Source organism: Schistocerca cancellata, chromosome 7, assembly GCF_023864275.1.
Source record: "Schistocerca cancellata isolate TAMUIC-IGC-003103 chromosome 7, iqSchCanc2.1, whole genome shotgun sequence".
Classification (NCBI taxonomy): Eukaryota; Metazoa; Arthropoda; class Insecta; order Orthoptera; family Acrididae; genus Schistocerca; species Schistocerca cancellata.
In genome coordinates, this window is record NC_064632.1 from 383,990,650 (window position 1) to 384,013,451 (window position 22,802).

Here is a 22,802-nt window from a genome sequence, read left to right on the forward strand (position 1 = left end):
TCTCTCTTCTCTCTCTCTCTCACACACACACACATTCTCTTTTTATTTTTATTTGTTTGTTGTGCTCGACTATCGGCGAGGCACGAAAACGTCCGTGAATGAGTTTCTTAGTTTTGAGTACAGTTACGAAAGAAATATAAAAACAACTATGAGAGTTACTGATTTATGATGCTTAGTAGCAGTCAGTCAGTTCTGAGTATTATTAGTAACTAAGCTCCAGTCCCTAAACCTAGTTACATAAATGCGAATCAGACGTATTACGTATTCCAGGCCGTAGCAGCCGCATCTTTGAGGCGCCAGCTATGGTCACTTCCCAGCCCGCTGTAGGATCACATCGGTTCGTCTTCTTCCTGCTGGTAATGTAACTAAGATTTGGCAACAACGCAAGGTATGTTTGGCAACTCTGTGAACGACGAGTTACTTCCTGGTCTGCACGGAATTAAGCCTCAAAGTTCAGTTGATTTCTCGTGTAATTTCCATTGAAGCAAATTTTGGGTTTTTAGGAATACGTAACTTTATTTATGAAATGCCACGTTTGCATACCTGTTGAGTATGACGCAGCATACCATATAAAACAGACCCAAACTAAATCTAAGTGAGTAGTATATTACTAATTCGTGCAGATAGAGGCACGCTTGTGTACAGATACTCAGTTTTGTTAAAACAGACTTACTTCCGTCGTAAGGTTATCGTGGGTAGTTTTATTTCATTTCTTACAATACAGTGTACAGTTTTCGTAAGGTTTCTTTTAGTGTTGTTAAAACAATACTAAACATGAGAGATAAATTAATCATCAACGATATATGCGAATTCTCTGATGTTATCTATCACAGTCTGACAATGCACATGCAGTTCATTGATTACAAGCATGTAGAAAACTTGTTTTGAGTTAAAGCTGTCAAACAAGGTTTGAAGAAGAATAAAATGCCATTACCAGACGACAGCTAATGTAGAAAATACTTTTCTGACTATTTTGGCACGATGCACTCTCCCCATACATAATTCAAAAGCCTCCAGACGCATCTGATGCCTGGCCGTCTATTAAACCTGGAAAGAACAAAATGACGCAGAAGTCAGCCTTTTTTCCACATGCGACTATTTTGGGTTGAGAAGCGAATAGAATTATGTTCAAAGTTCCATTAAATTGTTAACTTCAGCAGACAGCAGAACTGCGTTTTAAAAAAAATGTAGTAGCGAATGTAATAGAACACGCGACATCTTATGAACAGTGCGCGACGCTTACCGTTACGCTACTAGCTGTGACGTAGCTACAGCACCTCTGGAAGTGAACAACAGTTCCTCCAGAACTTCGGCATTCCACAGTGCTGTGAGACATTGCATATGGCCGGATCTAGACTTCTGAGAGACAGACAGTTACAGCAATTCTTTTGCACTGCATGATGGTTTCAACAAACAGATAGCGCAGTAGAGCAGCTCAAATCGAAAGGAACACTTCCTATTTAGATTTCTGCATCCTACACTGTTGGCAGTTCTGTGTAGGTGGCAGTTACGTTATTTTATTTCGGTGATTACAAAATAGAGTCGAATGTATTCACTGGCTAGCCAAGGCAGCTAGTTCATGGCGATTCGGTCAAACAAGTAAATGAATGTACTGAACATCCTGCAAACCACTTCAGGGAGCCTGTGTATCAGAATTCTCATCTTGTGTGCCTCAACGGTGTCATGATAAAGAAATGAGCCGTAGAGATGAGGGTTTGGTGGTCTGTTGGACGGATGATAGTTTCATATGATGATGGTCTGGGTTCGATTCCAACTTCTGCCGACGTTTTTTGATAGGGAGAGGTAGATTCTATTCTCTTCTGGCTACGCCAAGTGAAGAAGGTATAATGGCATTGTGGCCTGAAAATTACATTAAACATGATATTCCTTCTCTACCAAGTAGACGTTAGGTGGAACCACAATAAACTAAGGCGTGGCGACATGTGGAAACTCTATCACCAGTAACCTTTCTTATACTAGTTTTTTATTTCTAGCGACGAAGCAAACCCTGTGTATGGTCACAGGACACTTATTCCATCTTTTATTTGAGCTTATGTATGTCGATAAAATTGGTTCTGAACTGGGATTGCAACTCAGACTGCCCTTCACGCGGAATTTATTCCCTTCTTGACAATACAGCTCGACTACAATTTGTTGTTTGTTCAAAACTGCAGATTCCTCTACATCTACACATATTGCGCATGAATGGGTTGGAATCCTGGCCCAGCACTAAACTTTTGACTATGTATTATCAACCTCTAGCATGAGAACACCTGTCTGCTGGTGGATAATAATTTTTATTTTTAATGCATTTTCATTCGTTGTCAGCACTAACGATATCTGACGTTTTTGACTCCAAGTGAGACAGAGAACTATTTGCGAGATCACTGTAAGTTCAAGGATGTTATTCCGAGCTGCTGGTGGAGAAAAATTCGGTAAGTGTCGTCTCTTTGTGTGTAGTCAACAAAGGTATATGTGGGGTTCGATTCCTAGTCAGCACTGAACCCTTTGTCATATTATTTCTAGTTCAAACATACTCACATGTCGCTGCTGGTGTAACAAACCCATACTTAACGTTCCTTTTCTCTAGAATATAACAGCGATACGTGCCGGGTTGGAGTCCTAGGAAGGAAAAAATTAATGTTTCGTCTCGTCATTTCAGTTAATACATTTAGCTACTGCCGAGAAAATCCGATATGTCAAAGTTGATTGTGCTTCGATAACAATCCGATTAGGTTCTGGGTTCGAATCCGAGTCCAACACAAAGCCTTACCTCACAGCATTTCAAGTAAGTTACTTGTGAAGAAGCAGTATTTAACATCTCTCGTAGTTCGTTCACAGGGCCAATAGATGCTGGGTATGAATTCGCGACCGTTAAAAATGTTAACGTTATGTAATTTAAAGTTGATATTGGTTAACTGGTACTGTCTAAAATCGAGGTATATCTCTCTGTATGCCTAGTCAGGAATGACTTAATTTCCGTCAGTCACGAAATCTTAGTCTGTATGACCTGGGCTTGAATCCATATGCAGAACGAGTCGGTTCGTCGTGTCATTTGAAGTTCATACATATTCTCAACTAGCTGCTCGTGAAGAACGTAAATTTTTAATGACATTTTGTGTTAAATAACTAGTATGGTATGTTACTTTGAAGAGGAAATTATGAATAGGACGAACTTACTACGTGCATTACCTATCTGACGTAATAATGAGAGTGCTAAAATTTCAGGTATGTCAGTTATTGCAATAAATGCGAGCTTACAAGCCTTAAGGACAGTCTTATCTGTGATGAGGTGTTCCCTGATATTTTTAGTATCGTGGTATTACTTTACATTCTGAGTTATTGCGATACAGAGCAATGTTTTCTAGTGGTGACTTGTTGGAACCATTTTCAATAGTCAAACGACTTTATCAAGGACCTATTAGAGGACCTGCTAGACAGCTGCGTTATGTGGATTGCATGGGAATCAGGCGAAATGCAATCCAGGTCGTTCGGATACTTTTGAGCATGACTGTACTTCGTTAACTATCCGATTAGGTGCTGTGTTCGCATCCCTGTGACAAGCTTTATATGATGGCATTTCAATTTTAAACATGAGCTTACCTTGTTCCTTGTGAACGACACCATATTAAACGTCGTTGGGGGTAGTTCCCAGGACGGCAACTGTTATGACAGGATTCCCAGTTCAGTACAAACATTTTCGTCATTTATTTTCAGGACCTGAATTGATAACTGATACTGGCGCAAACGTCTATACTTCACGTCTCTTTATACCTAGTGATCCGGTCTCAATAAGGCACAAACAAAGCTTAGCTTAGTTAGCAATGGCTACAGGTGCTGGGTTTGAATCCAGGTCCAGAACGACGACGTTGGTCGTGTCATTTAAAGTTAAAATTTGTGTACACATAGCTGTTGATGTGTTACCAGAACAATGATATTACTGGTGATTCGCTGTTAATGTTAAGATTTACTTAGAGTGCTTGTTGCCGTTAATCGTGTTTATCTACTGGTTCATCCAATATCCAGTTTCCAGAGCCACTCGCCGTTGAGCGACCTTCAGCATGTAGATGGAAAACCTTTTAGAGAGCGAAAAACTTTTTTCCAATTGCCGTACAGCTTTGTAACTCCATATATTGTGTCAAGTATTTAATTTTGACTGAGGATTACTGTACGAAATACGTAAAATAATCCGTTTTCTCAGAACTTTTGGAATGCCACTTGTTGTAATTAAGGTTAGTTTATGAGTGTTATGGGGTATCTCACCGCTAGGAACGTGTTTTCTAATATGTTTTGTATGACGATATTAGTTGACGCTTAGACTGACTGCCATAAAGACCTTTGGTCTCTTAGTAGTCTCTTGCGGTAGCCATTGTGTGTAGTCAAACGACTGTACCCCATGGGGTTTTGGTGTTTAGAGGACCTGCAACACAGCTACGTTATGTTGGTTGTATTCGGCAGTGACCCCTTTTTTTGCTGTCAAGTGTACATGAAGGAAACACTAAATGGATGAAGGAATAGGATGATATGACATGTGTTGAAATACCGGTGTAATTACTTCCATAGTTCTAGAGGTCAAAAACTGTAGAAGAAGTCAGAGGTCGGAATATATTCAACAAATAATCGAGGTTTTTTAATGCAAGGGCTACTCTAAGATGAAGAAGTTGGCACAGGAGTCTCTGGACTACTGCAGCAAACCAATGAGGAGACTGAACGAAAAACAGGTGTTTTGTGTACATGAGAAGTATATCATTAATAGTAAAGAGAATAATCATACACTGTCCAGTCACATTAATGTGACTACCCCCTATGTTCGATGTCAACTTTCAATAAACACTCACAGACGGCAGGTGGCAAATATGGCTGTGGAGACAATATAAAGTCTGCAGGAGCGACGCGGAAAAGAGCGCAGTCATTGTCGTGATACAAGAAAGGAGATATTTATCTGACGTCGAAAACGGCATGTTCACTGCCAAGGGTGGGAGAATTTCCGAAACGGCTAGGTTTGTAAACTGTTTGAGTGCTGCCGTGATTAAAGTATAATGTGAATGGCAAAATATCGCTATCCAAAACCGTGAACGACGGGCAGTAGATGAGTGGAGTAAATGACAGCTGCGGAAATGTGCCCAAACGATTCAAGGGGCTATTAGCAATGCCTCCTCAACAACAGTTTAACGAGCGTTGCTCTCTATTGGCCTCTGCCTCAGGAACCTGGTTCATGCACCTATTATGACCGCCCGTCATCAGCGACGAAAGCTGGAATTTCCACGCCATTACTGCAACTAGCCTTCCCGTAAGTAGCGTTGGGTAATCTTTACGGATGAATCACGTTTTATGCTCCACTGGACAGATGGCCTTTGGCGGGTACGGCCCTGCAACAATCATCGGAAGGGTCCAAGTCGAAAGACGGTGCGTTGTGGTCTGGGGAATGTTTTCGTGGCATTTCATGGTGATCTCGTCAATCTGGAAAGCATAGCGGATCAACACAAACATCTATCTACCGTTGGGGACCATGTCCACCAATATACGCATTTGTTTTTCCTCCGTACAATGGCATCTATCAGAAGGACAATGCAACAAGGTGTTACATAGTTCGCAGTGTACGTGCGTAGTTCGGAGAGCAACAGGATGAGTTTACAGTACGCCCCTGGCCATCAAACCCGCCACGATTTTTGCCCAATCAAGAATCTGTGGGACCACCTCGATTGGGCCTGTTCGCGTCATGGATCCTCAACCGTGAAACCTACTTTAGCTTCCAGAACGTCAGCGACTCTCTTCCTATTTGTCCACGTTGGACAAGATGGATATATTTTAGTCTTTCGATAGGTGGTAACATTAGTGCGACTGGACTGTGTATATGGGTGAATGAGGTTTTCGAAAATTGGTTCTTAAGCTAAGTAGTTACGAGTAACTTCCATTTTAATTATTAATTCTAGAGAATTACATTTCACACTCCGTAATATAGCTCCCATCGCCTTGCAGGAATGACTTCATGGTACTTGTTTGAATAAATTTATTTACATTTAGTTTGATTACTGTAAACAAACGCAGATGAGTGTATGTGTGGTAGATACGACTCAAGTTATCTGTCACGTTATTAGTATCGACACTAAACTGCTCCAATGTGGTACATAAATTTGTTGCGTTTTTTTGCTACAATGTGAGATTTTCTCGAATTACGAACTACAGAACACGCAGCACGCACAAGGATTCTTTTCCTAGACGGGCACAGATAAAAGGGAGGGCAGATCCGGAGGGAACTTGAATACGCACGCACCATGGTGCACGCCTCTGACGGAAACACCCCCCCCCCCACCCCTTCTTCGCCAGGCGTCATTTGCCCGGTCTAGGAGCTCGTGCTCCAGAACACTCGCGTACCAAGTGATAGACGATGCCGGCCGCGTGCCTGCTACGGTCGCAGGTTCGAATCCTGCCTCGGGCATGGAAGTGTGTGAGGTCCTTAGGTTAGTTAGGTTTAGGTAGTTTCTAAGTCTAGGGGACTGATGACCTCACATGTTAAGTCCCATAGCGCTTAGAGCCATTTGAACCATTTTTTTTTTTTTTTGATAGAGGACGGCGCACCAACAACAACATTTCCGAGAAAATGTGTTGGATGCTTGAAGAGCCCCATTAATTCTCGAGGTGGGCGGACGAGTTCCAAGTTCTCCTCACGGCTTCGCCCCTCATAGGCAAATGACAAGGATTCAGTGGAATCAACCGACGTTTGCAGATTCCAGAAGCTAATGGAGCGGGAAGAAAGCCTAAGCGTGACTATCCTCGGGACGCATGCACTCCAAAATGTTTCATATCGTATTGAGTTCCAAAACCGACATACCAGGAGCCAAGGTGCCCATGCGCACTCGCTCGACATACTGGCTCAGCGGTTCAAATGATGCCAGCACCCGCCAGTATTATTTGTGTTCAAGCTCGTTCCGCATCCGCTGAAAGAGCTTCCTATCAGTAAGTAATCAGTCCCCTTATTTGTGATATTGAGCCCTCCGCATTCAGGACTTCAGATATGAAATCACTCAGAGCGCCTTTCAGCAATGGGTAAAGTAATGCCAATATTACATAGTGAGGCGTCCCCAAAGCATCCGCATGCAAGTTCGAATCGCACCAACAGCCACAAAACTGCTGGACACAGACTAAGGCAACGAGTGAAAACTCTGAAATAACGTTGAGTAGAGACGTAACTGGGTTGGGAACACTATCGAAATGATTAGCCGGAGCGCTGCCTAAACCTTGGGCCCCAAACTCCTGATCAAAGAACTGATTACTAATTTTCCAAGGTTAAGGACACTGCCTGGACCTGCAAATCCCTTGCTCGATCACTCGACTGCACCACGTTGGTAACTTCATGCTGACTAAGTTGCTAGGAGGTAACGTCCCTCAAACGATTTCCCAAATGTGCTAGATGGGCCTGAATTCTACCAGTTTGCACTGCATCCAACTTCGCGGAAATATTATCGAGAGAAACACCTACCTCCCCAACGGTGCTTGTCAACATGCAAAGCGCAAGCTGACCCTAGCGCTGGAACACTAGCCTCCGTGCTAAGCTTACGAATTATAAGTTGATACTGCAAGTGCTCCTTGTTTATGTGCCAAATTCTGCCTATGTGCCAAATTCTGGGGCAGCCCTTTGAATCTACAGCAAGCTAGCTTCTTGCGAACAAGGTAATAAATTAATATAATGCTCGACAGATAGTAAGTGATCCTTACGCACTAAGGAAATGATCACAGGAAATGACAAATGACCAGAGAAAGAGTAGACAATTTTAAAACCTCCGTATACCAGAATAACGCAACCACGCCCTCTGAATACCACTTGAAAGCTACAATTATGAATAATGGGATGCAAGGATAAAGGTTAAGGACATGTAACATCATGTGTCATTTACTGTTACTACTTTATTGACATATATACCTCTTAAATATGTAGGCCTTTGGAAATCATAATTCCAGGTAATTACAACACAGATTGTGTAAGATATCAGATCTCAATAATAGGTCAATGAAAACAGGTAGGCCTTGATTACTAAGAGTTTCAGCTAACCCAAATTACGAAATAGCTCTTAATTACGTTAAAAAGGAATAATAAGAGCTTCAGTTAAGTACCGTTACCAAATAACAAACAGGCAGGCCTTCAAATGCAATTGCGGGTGATGTAAACGAAGTAACAAAATTAAAGGATTACTTCTCTCACTGCTATGCAGAAGTTCGAAATTTGACTCGCAGCCTGCGAGGTCACCCTCGGGATCGACAATATTGCAAAGAAAAGGTGTCAGCACAAAAAACAAATGAGTTGTAAGTTGGTTAATGGTGTCACTTGGCAGCACATTTCACAGTAGTTCTGCTCAGCACCACAGTGAACGTGTCTTACTGTGAGATCGTCGTCACATCTCACCCATTCTCTTGATGCCGCTGTAATAGAGGTCATAAATTATTACGAAACGTCGCCTTTGAAAAATTATGAATGACAGTGCTGGAAAAACTCTTACGTTACTTGATACAGAAACAGTTGAGTAAAACTCAACGTACTAAAACAATTTTCTCTTTACTTATTCTGATCATCACTAAACTGACACACAACATTTTTAGCGCAACGCAATCTGACTTTCAAAAATCCCTACAAAAGAATGGGCCTGACTAAAAATAACCTATACCTTTCATGAATCACTTACCTCACAAAAATCTTCGTTACTCGAACTACTGCAATACAGCGAGCGCCAATACTACCAGCTAAATAAAAGATTCTAACTACTGAAGGCGCTAAGTACTGATAGGCATAGTTAGCAAATTAAAGATTTTGATAGAGAACAAACAATGTATTTACCTTAATAGTGTTCAAAAGTCATAATATATAAATCTATCAATTCATGACACTCATCTTTACAAATTTCCTTTTTCTGGCGGACACACGTCCAGATTGTTCGCATTAGTAACTTCTCAAAACTGTGGCATCTCTCTCTCCACATCCACGACTGCTGGCGGCTCACCTCCAACTGCCCAACGCTACGCGCTGTTCACATCCAACTGCCCAACACAAGCAAATATTTCAACAGTGAGTCCAACCAGCCACAGACTGCACACAGTGCAGTCATAGATTTTCATACATAGCACTACGTGGCATTAGCAACATAAAACCAAAACAGCCTACTTACATTACGCCGGTTTCTTATAAGTAGCCGAAGTAATATTTAGGACAGACTGTTACTCAGAATGCGCACGAAAAGATGTCAGGAGATGTCATAAAGGACGTGAATGAAACCACCACGTCCGTTGTGGCGTTCATTTCCGCACATTTCGAGGTTGAAAGCGACGGTTTCCTAAAGAACGAAGTTTTACACAGCTACTGACAGTACTGGGGGACACATCCTCAAGATTCACCCCTTCTCCAAGGACATTTCAGGGATGCAACACTATTCAACGTGATCAGCCTTTGGAGTGCAGTGTGATCGTAATTTTTGCTCGGGTACAAAGGGTGGAACCACTAAGCACCGTTCAAAACCATCTGACGCACTTTGAACATTATATGAAGCAGAAGAATGCCTATAAGTTTTTTTATTCCTCCTCTTTTCGCGCCCCCTTGTGGCGTGTGCATGGAGGTGTGAGGTGTGAGGGAGAAGGTGCCACATTGCAGTATGTGTGACTCCACATACAACAAGCAATAAGGTGTGAGAAGGTGCATTATCATGCCACAAAAGCCATGAACTGTTTCGCCACTGATCCTGGCGCTTTTTCCGAATTCCTACCGGCATATGGCGTTGAATTTGTAGGTAGCACCCTTCATTGATCGTTTGACTTTTTGGCAAGCGGTGGACGCTTTGAATGGGAGTGATCAGAGTTGAACACAGCGGGTGGCAATCAAAATGTTGCGCAAGAATTTGATACATATTTACTTGTGTCAAAAGTCCTGCAATATCTTGTAAGTTACAAAAATTTCCCTGTGGACTATTATTAAAGTCATTTATGGAATATTCCATCTATACTTGGAGGAATATAGACGTATTAAAAACTGAAATACACAATGTTGAAGTTCCACAATAATGTTTATTTTATAATTCGTTTGAAACCAGATTTCAGCTTTTGTAGGCCATCCTCCGACAAGACGAAACAGATGGTCCATACAATATTAGCGAGAGGCTACAACTGTACGAAGACTTTTTTCAAATACATGTGACTTTTAATAACTATGTATCTTACACGAAAAACACAAGCATAATGAAATACACAAAGCAACTTCAAATGAATGAACGTTGTATTATAGTACACCCAGATACAAAAAGGATTGAATTTAGAGATCAAAGCACAATATAAAGATCATGGAATGTGGGTGAGGAATAGTTATACTATTTACAATAGTATATTATGGTGAGAAAAGTATTGACTGGCTGCTGATACTTGGTAATGGAATTGTTATTTGATGCACTTTGTAGTGATCTCTGACTTGAGAATGTTATAATAGGCCGAAATCTCGAACGCGAGGATAAATACATTTTATATCATTCCAGGCGGAAAATGTTGTCATTTCTCAAATAATATATGGCTCATTTTCAATTTTTCCATTGTCGCTGCTGATAAGAGAGCAACAGGTCCTCTGCCTCTCTTATGATTCCCAGTTCTTTAAAGTGAGATCGTGTGCTTTATGTTCCTTCACTATTCAGGCTCGTCTGTCAATAGCGGAACTATACAAGTAGTAGAGCAAGGGCGGCATCAGGACAATTTCGTAGTGTGGGTTGCCCACATTCAGGGACAGACTTATTGTTGACAGGTCCTTAACCTATTGCTCTGCTAAGAGAATAAGATCCGCTCAGGATAATCCATCCTTTGTTGATGGGCCCTTAACCTATTGTTCCACTTCCCCTGCCTCTCCTGCAGCCTCTCCCCTATCCCTCTGAGGACTCGCATCGCTGATACAAGCACACGTTTGGTATCAATTTGATTGACTAATTAATTAACTCAATCAATTAATTAAACGCCCATCTGGTAAATCCCCTAGTCCTCCTCCTCCCAGAAACTGATGGGAAAAAGACTTAGTTGATCATCAATTTCGAGGGAAATCGATTGGAGTATATGGAATATTGTTTAAACAGTTTAGACAATGTGTGGAATATTGTTTATTTAAAGAATTTAGGGGATATAAAGTGATACATGGATTATTTAAATAATTGCGATGCTTTTTCATTCTAATTGCACAAGGAATATCACAATGAAACACCGATCACATATAATTACACTGTTAAAAAATTTTCGATCAAGAAGCATGCACTGTCTGCCATCCCATACCCATCGAAGGCTTACACCACCTGCACAGGCAGCCTGGAGTTGGGCTGTATTGGGGGCCCCATGAAGTGACATGTACATCAGTGGCTGCACCATGCCCCTGTGTCCAAGAGAGTGATCTTGGGCAACATGACTGGCACACTGAATGTCATGCTAATCCCTGAATGAAAGCACCTGAGAAATTCCTATTAAAACACTTTCTCTCTATCCCTTTGCTCCTACTGTAGCATCGACTGCCAGGACTGCGCACACTGTCAGTCATGGTCGGACCGACACCACACATGAGAGAACTCATTTGAAGGCAAATGCCTGACTGAGAATGCATTCTGCCGTAGGCTCTAAGCTGTCGTCTGAGCTGGAGAGGAAGAATCTCATGACGGGAAGTTCAGTTATATAGCATAGGATATACTGTTTGTTTATAAAATTCAGTTTGCAGGGACTGGATTTCACTTTTATTTGGTGGGAAAAGCTCAAATCCAGCAACTACATGCCCTAATTATGTAATTACACTGCTGCAGATTGGAGGTGTCGTCGTACTGGAAAATTTTCATGTAGGTACGAAAAGGGGTTACTATACTTTCAACGTCATTGTTTCACCTACTTTTGAAAGTGAACTGACTACCCAATATTCCCATCCAAAATACATGCACACAGGTCATTGAATATAGGATTTTTGGTAGATTAGTGAATAAGACAAACAAATATTCTAGTACCAGAAGTTATTCCACACTGCACAATCCCACTATTACGATTGGGTATAGCACAATATATAGAGCTACACTAGTGTGTCCGACTATTGAACTGTGACACTCCTCCTCAAATTGTGTCCAAGTACACTATCATACTCAACTGTACAAATACTGCGCTGTACTAGCCTGTCCAGCTAATATGCTGGATCTACCCCATACATGAGGATTGTATTCACGAGGAGGTGTTCTCCATCCCTGCTGTGGATGCACTGCACAGAAAATAGCACAACTGGGCTAGGAGTTAAGTAGAGTGTATGGCCGTAAATCACATGACTGGAAGTGCCGTCAGCTTGGATCTTTAAAGTATAAAAGGAGGCTTGAGAGCCGCAACTGATCAGCCTTCCGCATTAGTTCAAAGTCTCAACACGGATTCCTCCAAAGTGCTAAACATCCCACAGCTATTAGAGAATAAAACAAGTCCAACAGACGAACGCTTCGTTTTGTGGTTACTACATCAGGACTTGAATAACCTTGGCAACATTGGCAACGTAAGCTATTGCTGTACTACTTAGTATGAAGAATGTAAAGTTGCTTACACGTATTACATAGCCGTTTTGCGATAGCATTATGGTGGTTAAAATCTGTTCAAAATGGTTCAAATGGCTCTGAGCACTATGGGACTTAACATCTATGGTCACCAGTCCCCTAGAACTTAGAACTACTTAAAACTAACTAACCTAAGGACAGCACACAACACCTAGCCATCACGAGGCAGAGAAAATCCCTGTCCCTGCCGGGAATCGAACCCGGGAACCCGGGCTTGGGAAGCGAGAACGCTACCGCACGACCACGAGATGCGGGCAGTTAAAATCTGTGATCAAGTGGACTGTCAAGAACAATTAGCAAGAGAACAATCTGTAATGTTGAAAAAGGAAATGTGTGGTTCATTTGACTATTACCTACGTAGTGAATTCTCCAATTTCGTCACTGTGAGACATGATGTCAAAGCGAACCTGCCTATTTTGCTACGCGAGAACGACAGTGTGAGAGCAAGAGGGATACGGGAAAAATCGGCATGGAAGCACTGGAAAATATTTCGAGGAAACATAAAAATCCTGTGGTTATACCATATAAAGAGGAATTAGGACGTTAAAATGGATGTTCTGATGGAAGAGCAGCCTGGAATATTGCAATACCTACGTGGTGACGACTATCACCTTTTCGATTTGGACATACCGCAAGACTTTGCCGGAATTTTTAACAAAATGGAGATGTGCAACTACTTAATATCAGCCAACGACTTCTACATGGAACGAGATTGGCAGGGAAACGGCAATGTGATTGTGGACACGGGTAAGGCAGTTGGCATAAACTGTCTAACGTGGTTAAGCTACAACTGTAAAGATACGTCAAATAACAAGTCCGGGAGTGAAATAAGATATTGGTAACCACATTACAGATTTTATAAAGTGTCCAGACATGCGACTACGAGAAACTTTTAGATCTTCCTTGACGAAGCAGCATAACATAACGTGGTTGGAGGCAACAATATACAACTACAGAATGGATCATGTATGCGACCCTGTGAAAGAATGTTTACGGGTACTGGACACCAAAAAACAATATTTACAGTGTGCTCCACTTTACTCTGATCCACTCGCTTCCATGTGGCGTCAGTTGACGGATAACGTACAGAACAACTGTTTTGTCGTGTTTAATAACGTTCTGCACTTTGTATACAGGGGTAATAAGAATACCTGAAAATTGACAGGTGTACAAGTAAGTCTTCCAGATACTCCAGACCGAGAAAAACTTGTCAGCTATGTTCCATCTGCTTATAGTTATAATTATCTGCCTATAAACTATGTGGAGTTTGTTAATTCTGACTCCTGTAAGAATCGTATAACTATTAAATAGAAGAGCTACGTTAAAGCAGGAGAAACTTATTTTTCTCAGTCTAGGACATTGTTTTCCACACTACCGTCCGATATACATATTGCAGAGATGGGACTGGTTGAAACGCGCAACGTTGTTTCACAAGTAGTAAGAAAAAGGGAAAATGTATCACATAAACTTAAACCACTGCCCATTAAGGAAATTACACCTTTAAGTACAGTTAATGTGTGATGTGTACGGAAGAGGAAACTAGAAATTGGGGACATCGAAGTAAAGAACAGAAAACTGGAGTATATGGAGAAGACAGCTCCCATAAAGGAAGAATATAAGCTGAAAACGATAATGAAGAGGCTATTGCGGATGTGCAGGCACATTGTATTACGAAATCTAGCTACGACTAGGGAATACAACGTAATAGCGTTTACTTTAAAGAGCAGTGGTATGTGGCCATATGTTGGAGTCCTGGCCGAACGCGGTGAACTGGAGCATGTTTAAGGACACACGATAAATCTGTTTATCAAACACCATTCCTCCTTGGATGTGGTTAAGAACGATGGAACATCCGTTTTAAGTACTTAAAAACCAACGAAATAATGGCAATTCGTTTGAAAAAATTGTAAACTTTACGTTATGTACAAAAATTTCACAAGAATGTGCAGCAGAAGAACTGGTAGCCTACACCCAGGGAGATGTGGAGTGTTATAACTACAGTATCACACAGGAAATAAGAGGAAAAATTAAAATCCCCGATTGCTCTTGTCTAGAAGAACTTCCTAAAGGAACAAAACTGATTGTTAAAGCCATAGAAGAGGTAGTTTACAGGAAAAAATAGATATATACCGGTGTTTGAGAACATACCTTCTCTGTATTTGTAAAATTACTGGCTGGAGAAAGAAATAGATGATTCAGATGTGGATTTAAGTTATAAGTTAAAAATTAAATTAGACATTATTAAAAGTACACCTAACAAAAATAAGAAAAGAGCTGTTCTCTGTATTTAAATGTATATGCAAAAGTTAATAAAGATTTGGTACTAGAATATTTGCTTGTCTTATTCGCTAAATTACCAAAAACCCTAGTACATTTCCTATATACAATGACTCATGTGCATGTATTTCGGATGGGGAAAGTGGGTAATCGGATGACCTTGAAAAGTAGTTGAAACTTGGTAGCTGAAAGTTCAGAAACCCACTTTTCGTACCTATCTGAAGAAGGATCATTGTAACGTGGTTGTGAGTGTTTTAAGTGAACTATTTGATTCCTGTAAATTGTTAAACAATGAATTTGACAGTGAAGAGCAAATGAATTATTTCACTCCATTCTTGACATCGAAATTGCGTCAGATTTCCCTTTGTCTCCGGCATTAGCCAGTGGGAATACAGTATTTTGAGGAGAGGTGAAAATCTCCTTCGTCGTGTTTGGAGACGTTGGCTCACACAGACAAGCAGTCAGTGGCCTCTTGACAGAAACAGAGACAGGAAGTGACTGGAATTTGCCGATCAACAGAAAGTCTTGATGCTTTATTTGGGGGCCGCGAGATCAAAGGAGGCCGATATCCGGTCCGCATAATAGTTACTGATCTGTAATTAGGACACTGGGCGCTTTTGACTTTAGTTGCGGTGTCCTGACGATAGTCACTCACTCAGAAAACCCCGAACAGTGGCTACTATACCACACTTCGTTCCATTTCTTAGTGATTACAGTCATGAGGAGCAAGGGTGGGGGTGGGGGGGTGGAGTCATTATGTCTACCCAAGTGGGGGAACCTTGTATCCCGTAAATTGATTCAATAAAGAAAATGTATCAACAAATTATTGACTTTGATTTGAATTTCGTGTCGTGTGATCCTTCTTCTCCAGCAAAGAGTGAGTCGTTTTCATAGCAATTTTTTCTTGGATAGGTGGGGAGGGAGGGGCAGCGGGGGTGGTACATCCTCTAGTGGTGGCACTGTGCACTAGCTCAGTCCGTCCCTGCATGTCCAGGTGAAAACACACATGAAAATTTCCCAGTAAGACGACACCTCCAGTCTACAGCAGTGTAATTACATAATTAGGACATGTAGCTGCTGGACGTGAGCTTTTCCCAACAAATAGAAGTGAGATCCAGCCTCTGCGAACTGAATTTTATAAATAAATATAAATAAATATAATTGAATTTCCTGTCGTGAGATCATTCCTCTCCAGCACAGACGGCAGCTTAGAGCCCATGGGGGAATCCATTCTCTTTCAGGCATTTGCCCTGGAGGGAGACCTCGTGTGTATCGGTATTCCACAGGGGCTTACCGGTTAACCGCTGCTGTGTTTGCAGTCTGGTCCGACCACGACTGACGGCTCATGGAGGCCTGGCAGTGGACGCTACAGGAATAGAAAGAGAGAGATGATGATGATGTTTGGTTTGTGGGGCGCTCAACTGCGTGGTTATCAGCGCCCGTACAATTACCCAATCTTTGCTCAGTCCAATTTCGCCACTTTCCTGGATGATGATGAAATGATGAGGACAACACAAACACCCAGTCATCTCGAGGCAGGGAAAATCCCTGACCCCGCCGGGAATCGAACCCGGGACCCCGTGCTCGGGAAGCGAGATGAGAAAGAGAGTGAGAGATATTCCTTGCACAATCGGGACAAAAAAAAACATCGTAATTGTTTAAATATTCCATATATCACCTTCTATCCTGTAAACATTGTCTACATTGTTTAAACAATTTTCCTTACACCGCAATCTATTTCTCGCCACCCGCCAAATTCTTTACATAAATAAATAAATTATATTCCGTACACGGTCTTGTATCCCATAATTGCTTAAATAAACAATATTCCACACATTGTCCAAATTGTGTAAGCAATATTCCATAGACCACAATCGATTTTCCGCCAGGTGCCACATTCTTTACACAAATAAATAAACTATATTCCGTACACGGTCTTGTATCCCAAAAATTGTTTAAATAAACCATCTTCCACACGCTGTATAAATTGTTCAAACATTATTCGATACACTGCATCGATTTTCCTCCAAATGGCCGATCAACTGAATCTTTCATCCGCCAATTTGCGGGAGGGGGACCAGAGGAGGGTTGGCGGATTTCCCAGAGGGTGTGTTTAATTAATTGATCAAGTTATTTAACTAGACAATCATATTGATGTCAAAAGCGTGCTTGTATTGGCGAGTGTAGTTCCGAGAAGGATGGGGGAGGAGGTGATGGAGGGGGAGGAGGGGGAGGGGTGGGGAACAATAGGTTAACGACCTATCAGTCAAAAGGAAGGATTGTCCCCAGGGATCGTAATCCATCAATCAAAAGGATGAATTATACCCAGGAGGTCTTCATCCTCTTCCCAAAAGAGTTGGTTAGGGAACTGTCAACCAGAAAAGACAACAGGTTTGCACCTGAATGTATGCTTGTCCCTGATGTAGGCAACCCTAAATGTGGCGAACTTTGCCCCACTACTTATGCCATCTAACATCGTGTACTGTGATGGCGTATTGCTGTTTTACACTTCCACTTACTCAACACGAAATTCTGCAGTGTTGTTTCTTTTCATGTGCTGAAAATGAGTTACCATAATAGTTCACATTATCAATGGTGTGCTCTTTTCATTTTGGCACCTGTTACTGTGATCTACTGCACTGTGGTGCTTGGAGTTCAAAGGGATAATTAAAACTTAACGAATCACTCATACAGTTTAGCTAGCCCCAGAAGTAAAGAAATGACTTGTTAATGTTTGGGTGGATACTAATGAAAGATACAGATTGAGTCACATATCGTTACCCCTATCGACACTTTTATAACGTGCGTTGAATCTATGAAATGACGAGTGATACGTGCGCATCCAGTACCAGCAAACTTTAGTTGCACAGAAAAGTTGTACATCAATGAAAAATACCCTAGTAAATAGACTGATAAAGACCTGCTGGTTAGTGACACACTTCACCTCAGAATACCTGACTTATCTCCAATTTAGTTATACCTCTTCATCACTAGTAAGCACATGTGTGTAAAAGTGAAGTCTACAATGAAAATGTAGAGTCACTGAAAACATTTTGATGATGATTGCTATAGAGTTGGAGTTAATCCCCCTAGGCTTCAATGTGTTTATCGTTTCCGTGCGCGCTGTCGGAACAAAACATAAATCAATTTGTCCTTAGAACACTCATGCCTCTGCAGAAAAATGAGTGGTACAGACTGCAAAGAATTAGTTCACATGTCAGACACGTAAGGGTGAGGGTTGCCTGCACCTCAGGCAACTTGTTAATCGATATCCTAAACAGCTAACGTGGTTCCTGTGTCAACACGGGGATCAGCGCACAGTCTGAAGGTGACCATTGCAGTTACTATTTGCTTGCTTGTTTCTAGTATCTCGTGTAAATATTTGTTTGTGCTGGCTGTGTTCCACATAACGCGATGAGCTCCTATAGACAAATATTTATTTGGTACATTATTGTCGTGAGTCAACATAAATATTGCTATTACAGTCTAAATAGTAACGCTACTGCTGTGGCGTCGATAATTAACATGAAATAAACAGAGGCATAATCGTTAGAGAAACTGTGTTAATGGATTCAGTGGAACGTGAAACGACTATCAGTTTTGAAGTTTACCATGGAACATTAATGAAAGTGAGACGTGCATTGCGATATTTCAAGTGAGATGTTTGTGTCAATCACCTCCTCTCCAAATGATTTCCACCTCTTATACCTAGAAAAGTGACTTCACTCTCAGCGCTTTAATCTCCATAGAAAAATTCAACACACTGTCATGTGGTGGTTGCGATCTCAGGCATTACAATTTTATCCAGAAGGAATATATGATAAGTGCCTATATTTGACTGTCGACTGCTTTTTTGGAAATAGTAGCTCCGTAGCTACAATCTAATGTTTTTATTTTTTTATTTATACTAACTGAGTATCCAGTGTTGCCCAGGTATGTATTTATTGAAATCCTCTATTACTTCTCCGTCCCTCACTCTCAATCTATCTCTTCTTGTCTCTCTCTCTCTGGCCAACCCCTCCTCTTCCCTTCAGTCTGTCCATCTGCTTCTCCTCCCTCTGTCCATCTGCTCCTTGCCCCGTGTCCATCTGGTTCTTTCCAATCTGTTCACCTCCTCCTCCTCCCTCTAATTCAGTTTCCTCCTGCCTGTCCAATTCGATCTCCTCCTCCCCCTACCCTATTTCTTCCTCCCTCTCTCCCTTTTCATCTCCTCCTTTTCTTTTCGTTTCTCTGTCGTTCTCCTTTTCTGCCCTTTCTTCGACCATTTCTCTCTGTCCCTCCTCTCTGTCCGTCTCTTGTCCCTCTTCTCTCTGCAAGTTGTTACGGTGACGCTAATAAGAGGCTGGTAGTTCTGACCCCACAGTATTTCCATTTCATAACTAGTAACTAGTATGTATGTATGAGAATCGAAGCATTTGAGATGTGATGCTACAGACGAATGTTGAAAATTAGATGGACTGATAAGGTAAGGAATGAGGAGGTTCATGCGAAGAATAGGATAGGAAAAAAAAACTGATAGGAAAAAACACTGATAAGGAGAAGGGACAGGATGATTGGACATCTGTTAAGACATCGGGGAATGACTTCCATGGTTCTAGAGCAGGCTGTTCCAACCGAGCTCCAGGGAGCCGGAGCGCTCCGGGGCGCTCACTGCGGCAGCTCGGAGCCTGCGTGGAGGGGGAAAGCAAACTCACTGCCCCCTGGCCGCATGCAGCCGCAACTAACGCAATAATCCGTGTTCAATGACAGCTATGATTAGCTGCGGGAGCCCTGTACCTCTATTGGAGGATACCTTTCTATTCATTGAGAGGGATGGTCGTCCGCAGTGTCTTGTATGTCATAAAGTAATTAATTCTGCGAAGAGGTACAATATACAACGAAATTATACACGTCTTCACGCAGCGCACTACGATCAGGTAGAAGGCGTTGCACGCAGAGAACTGGTGGCCAGGCTTAAGAACGACATACCAGGAGACGTTAAGTTTAAAAACGGTTTCGTAATACGGAGGGTATCAAAACATGCAACATAGTTCGTGATCTGTAATGCGTTTATAATTTTCAGGTGAATGAGAGCGGAGAAAACACTACTGAGTCTGCAAATCGAGCAAGCTGCAGGGTGGCTCACATCATTGCGACGAGTGGCAAGCCGTTTTCGGTGGGAACACTCGTAAAATCGTGCATGGTAGCCGTTGCAGAATGTTTGTTTCCAAGGGAGGTGCAGGCAATTGAAGGGGTTTGCCTGTCGAAGCAAACAATGTCTCGTCGAATCCTAGACATGGCAGCGGATTTAGAGACACAGCTCAGGAAAAAGGCGGAGAGCTTTGTTGCATTTTCGCTAGTGCTTGACGAAAGCACCGACATATCGGACTGTGCTCAGCTTGCAGTTTTTGTGCGTGGAGCTGCAAGTAACTGAAGAACTCTTGGATGTGGTACCATTCGATTACACCGCAACAGGACGTGACATTTTTGAAGCTGTTTGTGAATCAGTGGACAATATGAATTTGCCGTGGGATAAGCTCCATTCTGTAGCGACAGACGGTGCACCACAAACAATCGGGTGTCACCAAGGTTATGCTTCTCGTTTGAAAAATAAACTCAGGGACGAATTCGGGAAAGACATTTTGACTCTTCATTGTTTTATTCACCAAGAGGCACTGTGCGCTGAAACAATAGAGCTAGGTGGCGTAATGAAAGATGTCGTGAAGTGTGTGAATTTTGTGCGGCGTCACGGTATGAATCATCGCCAATTCAAAGGATTCCTGATAGATATGGAAGCGGAGTATGGGGATATACCTTACCACAGTACAGTTCGTTGGCTGAGTCGGGGAAAATTTCTTGATATTTTCTTTGCCATTCGTGAGGAAATAACCCTTTTTCTCGAAATGAAAGGGGAAGAAATGCGTTTTCTGAAAGATATAAAATGGATATCAGAGCTGGCGTTCCTAGCTGACATAACTATGTATCTAAATAATGTAAATCTGTCATTGCAGGGCAAAGGGCAGCTAATAGTTGACATGCACGACCAGATCAAAGCGTTCATGCAAAAGTTACGTTTATTTGAAAGGCATATTAATAATGGACATTTAACGTTCTTCAATCGTCTTGCTTCTTTAAAACTACCTGAAGGTACTACTTTCGGCGATTACCAAGCAAAGTTAAAGCAGCTCATCACGTCGTTTGAAACACGATTCCGAGACCTCACTAGTTTGGAAATGGAACTTAAGGTGTTCAGCATTCCTTTTTGAGTTTCCCCCGATGACTTGTCATCATCACTTCATTTGGAGATTATTGATTAGCAAAATACAACTTTGTTGAAAGACAGGTGCTACAACACGTTGGATTTGTCATGATGGTATCGTTCATTACAGCAAAAAACATTTCCCAAGCTTCACAACAATGCTGCTCAGATCATGGGCATGTTTGGATGTACGTATTGTTGTGAGCAGCTTTTCTCAGCAATGAACAGAGTAAAAAGTAAGGAACGATCGTTTCTTCAGGATGCAACAATGAAGGCCATCCTCCGCATTACCGCTGTGAACACTTTGACGCCTGATATTTTCGATCTTGTAATGAAAAGAAAAGTCAAGCTACAGAGGCCCAATAAATTTAGTATGCAATTTCTTATAAAACAGTTGTTTCTTATTTATTTCCTGAACATCGTATTTCCTGGTGTAGCATGTCACCACGTCTTAGGAGCCAAAAGTATGAGGTTGTCGATCTTGTAAGACGCAACTGGCACATCAAAACGCTTGCCTTGCCGCCTGCCTCAGCCTGCCGTGCCACCTGCCGGCGTGCGGGCCCACTTTAATGGTCACAGCGAGCGACACGGCTCCCTGGAGCAGGGAGCGCTGCGCGGATCACAACGGAGCCGACGAGCTGGAACAGCCTGTTCTAGAGGGAGCTGTAGAGGGAAAAAACTGTAGAGGAAGATAGAGATTGGAATACACCCAGTAAATAATTGAGGACGAAGGTTGCAAGTGCTACTCTGAGATGAAGAGGTTAGCACAGGAGAGGAATTCGTGGTGGCCGCATCAAATCAAGCTGATGAAAAAAAAAAGAAGCATACCAAATTTGGTTGAAATCAATCCAGTGGATGAGGATGATCATTCATCCATGGTTGTACCCGTGTACCCAAATGTCAGTCATACACTCCTGGAAATTGAAATAAGAACACCGTGAATTCATTGTCCCAGGAAGGGGAAACTTTATTGACACATTCCTGGGGTCAGATACATCACATGATCACACTGACAGAACCACAGGCACATAGACACAGGCAACAGAGCATGCACAATGTCGGCACTAGTACAGTGTATATCCACCTTTCGCAGCAATGCAGGCTGCTATTCTCCCATGGAGACGATCGTAGAGATGCTGGATGTAGTCCTGTGGAACGGCTTGCCATGCCATTTCCACCTGGCGCCTCAGTTGGACCAGCGTTCGTGCTGGACGTGCAGACCGCGTGAGACGACGCTTCATCCAGTCCCAAACATGCTCAATGGGGGACAGATCCGGAGATCTTGCTGGCCAGGGTAGTTGACTTACACCTTCTAGAGCACGTTGGGTGGCACGGGATACATGCGGACGTGCATTGTCCTGTTGGAACAGCAAGTTCCCTTGCCGGTCTAGGAATGGTAGAACGATGGGTTCGATGACGGTTTGGATGTACCGTGCACTATTCAGTGTCCCCTCGACGATCACCAGTGGTGTACGGCCAGTGTAGGAGATCGCTCCCCACACCATGATGCCGGGTGTTGGCCCTGTGTGCCTCGGTCGTATGCAGTCCTGATTGTGGCGCTCACCTGCACGGCGCCAAACACGCATACGACCATCATTGGCACCAAGGCAGAAGCGACTCTCATCGCTGAAGACGACACGTCTCCATTCGTCCCTCCATTCACGCCTGTCGCGACACCACTGGAGGCGGGCTGCACGATGTTGGGGCGTGAG